This window comes from Peromyscus eremicus, unplaced genomic scaffold (assembly GCF_949786415.1).
Source record: "Peromyscus eremicus unplaced genomic scaffold, PerEre_H2_v1 PerEre#2#unplaced_106, whole genome shotgun sequence".
In the NCBI taxonomy this organism is placed as follows: Eukaryota; Metazoa; Chordata; class Mammalia; order Rodentia; family Cricetidae; genus Peromyscus; species Peromyscus eremicus.
Window position 1 is genome coordinate 614,670 of NW_026734345.1, and position 3,670 is coordinate 618,339.

Consider the following 3,670-nt stretch of genomic DNA (forward strand, 5'->3'; position numbering starts at 1 on the left):
AAGATATTAAAAATAAATAGATAAAAATAAAAAAACAGTGTTGTAAATCTATGTTCCTTTGCAGTGGCTGTACTAGAAGTTAATCCTCCTCTTTACCTGCTACTTTGTTATCTACTAACCACCCTCCCCTAATCCCTACTCCTTAGCCTACCAGCTTTTGGGAACTGGTATTCTACTACCTTCTACTTTTTTCTCTTTTAATCAGGTTCCCCTGGCCAGCCTGGTACTCACTATGTAGCCCAGGCTAGCCTCAAAGTTGTGGCGCCCTCATGTCTTGGTCTTCTAAGTGTCTCAGTTACAGGTGAAGCCACTATACCCAGATTCTACCCTCTACTACCACAATCAAGGTCCCACTGGTTGTTCTGGAACTCACTCTGTAGACCAGGCTGGCCTCAAACTCAGAGATCTACCTGCCTCTGCCTCCCAAGTGCTGGGATTAAAGGTATGCATCGCCACCGCCACCACCCAGCAGGATGAGCTTTTTTACATTCCCTATTAATACATGGAGTGTTTGTTTTTCTCTTCCTGGCTTATTTCACTTAACATAATGTCCTGCAGGCTTATCCATGCCGTCCCAAGTATGTATTCTCCCCTGAGCCACCAGCAGTTCTGTGTTTAGTTTCCTTGGATTTTCCAAGTATGTCATCTCACCACCTACAGCATACATTGTATCGTGTTTGCTCTTAAGACATGTCTGCCCTCTTAACAGAGAATCTCTAGAGCAACGGCCAGCGTCCTTTCCCATTTGGCTTTAGCATGAGTGCCCATTGTGTTCTCTCACTAACAAGCTGTGGCCCCAGAATAGCAATGCTGCTGGGAAAGCTTTTGAATTGTGGTTAGTTTTAGCTTCTGATTTTCCCTTTCAAAGAAACAAATGAGGGCTGGAGAAACAGCCCAACAGTTCAGAGCACTTTCTCTTCTTACAAAAGACCCTGGTTTGGTTCCCAGCACTCTCATCATGGCTCACAACCATCTGTAACTCCAGTTCTAAGGGATCAATGCCTTCTTCTGACCTCCACTGACAGCAGGTATGAATGTAGTGAACATACAGACATGCAGTCAAAATATGCATACACATAAAATAAAATAAATATTTTTTCTTAATGTTATTTTTCTTCCAGATAGGAAATTTTCAAAAGGGATGAATGTTTTAGCTATTAGAAGAAGCATTTATGGACCGAGCTCTTGCAAAAGGAGTCCAAGTGACAAAAGTATATCTCCTCACCCTGACGGGATTGGTGAAGGTGAGTGTGAACAACCGCAGGGCTCTGAAGAGGAAAATGTCAATGATGTAACAGACAGGGCTAGAAAAGCAACCACTGAGAGAGAAAGCACACCTACACCATAAGTGAGACCTCAAAAGGAGAGCTCCTTCTTACGTCAGGGTTGTGGGAAAGCCTTTAGTCACAGGTATCATCTTAGACAGCATCAGAAAATTCACACTGGCGAGAAGCCCTGTGAGTGTAAAGACTGTAAGAAAGCCTTCCGCTGGTGGAATCAGCTTAATCAATACCAGGAAATTCACACTGGAGAGAAGCCCTGTGAGTGTAAAGACTGTAAGAAAGCCTTCCGCTGGTGGAATCAGCTTAATCAACACCAGGAAATTCACACTGTGAATGTAACAACTGTGGAAAAGCCTTTCGCTGGGGTTCGAGCCTTGTTGTTCATAGGAGAATTCACACTGGTGAAAAACCACACTTATGTAAAGACTGTGGGGAAACCTTTAGATATGGCTACGAACTCACTCGGCATCAAGGGCTTCATACTGGGGAGAAAGACTGTGAGTGTAAAGACTGTGGGAAGACTTCTAGTCATCTCTATAAATGTATGCAGCACAGGAGAATTCACAGTGGTGATAAGCCCTGTGAATGTAAAGACTGTGGGAAGGCCTTTATTTGTAGTTCCAGCCTCATTCAGCATAAGAGAATCCACACAGGTGAGAAACCCTTTGAATGCCAAGAGCATGGGAAGTCCTTCACTAGAGTCAGTTACCTCACTCAGCACCAGAAGATTCACACTGGGGAGAAACCGCATGAGTGTAAGGAATGTAGGAGGGCCTTTCGCTGGATTTCAAGCCTTATTAAACATGAAAGAATTCATTCAGGCGAGAAGCCCTATAAATGTACAGAATGTAGTAAGGGCTTTAATTATGGCTATCACCTCACCCAACATGAGAGAATTCACACTGGTGATACACCTTATAAATGTAAAGAGTGTGGGAAGACCTTTGTATATGGATCAAGCCTTTTTAAACATGAGAGAATTCACACAGGAGAGAAACCCCACAAATGTAAGGGATGTGGGAAGGCCTTTAGTTATGGCTACCAGCTTAAACAGCATGAGAAAACTCACATGGAAAAATTGTGTAAAGAGTATGGAAAGACAATAATATAAACCATCTCAGAGAACATCACAAGACTCACACACATTGAAAACATTGACTACAAAGAGCATACTAAGGCCTCTGGCCTTCATTCATTCTTTCCTTGGTGATTAATTTATCTAAAGAAAGTCTTCATGGTCACTTGCCTGTTTGTAGAATATCAGAAGGCATACTAGAGGTGAATTTGAGAGAGTGTAAAAGTCACTTTTCTTAATGATCATATTCTTTCCATATTGGTGTTTTTACTGGATAAGTTGGTTGAGTAAACCCACAAAAGCCAACTAATACCATTCCACCTTTTATTACATTTCAGGTTCATTCTAGGGGGCAACCCTGCTCATGTGACATTTGTGGCAAAGCCTTTAGTCTTGGCATATACTGTACCAGCTAGCATCACCATTCCACTTCTTTGCTCTCTGTGAGACACTCATAAGCTGCTCCTTACCCCTGCTAAATCCATCATACACTGAAGGAGATCAATTGAAAATGCACTTAAGACACTTTTCCAGCCAAACACCACAGCTTAACCCAGCCTGTCTCAAATGTGCTCAGATCATGCCCTTTATCCTACACTGGGCAAAAGCATCTAACACAAAGTCTATTCAGTAATAAAATACTGAGTATCTCACATAATTTCTTGACTAATAGCCAGGTATGGTAGCACATGCCTGTAATCTCAAGAGGCTGAGATGGGAAGATTGAAAGTTCAAGGCTAGCCTGAGCAACATACCAGATTCCAGACTAGCCTACATAGCATGACCCTGTCTCAAAAAATTTTTTTGGAATATTTGTTAAAAGTGAAAATCAGTGGTGTATTGGGTATGTTTTCACATCATTGTGATGTTGAAGAATAAATATATGGTTATATTGGTACACCTTCACAACATCTTGAAATTCAAAAATCAGTGGTTGTGTTGAGTATACTTTTACAGAGTTGAAAAATGAGTAGTTATATTGAATACATTTTCATGCCATTGTAGAGTTGAAAAATCAAGTGATCATATGGCTTCATTTTTGCACTGTCATAAAGTGGAAAAAGCAGTTATGTTTAGCATACTATCATGCCATTGTAAAGCTGAAAAAACAGTTGCTTATTGGCTGTGCTTTCAGAGAATTGACAACATCAGTGATTGACTGTACCAGGCATGCTTTTGCAAAACTGAAAAAATCAGTAGTTGCATTGAATATACTTTCACACCATCGCAAAGTTGAAAAATCAGTAGTTGTGTGGGCACACTTTCCCACTGTTGTGATTTGAAAAGGCTACGGTCTGGATAGCTTTGTGCC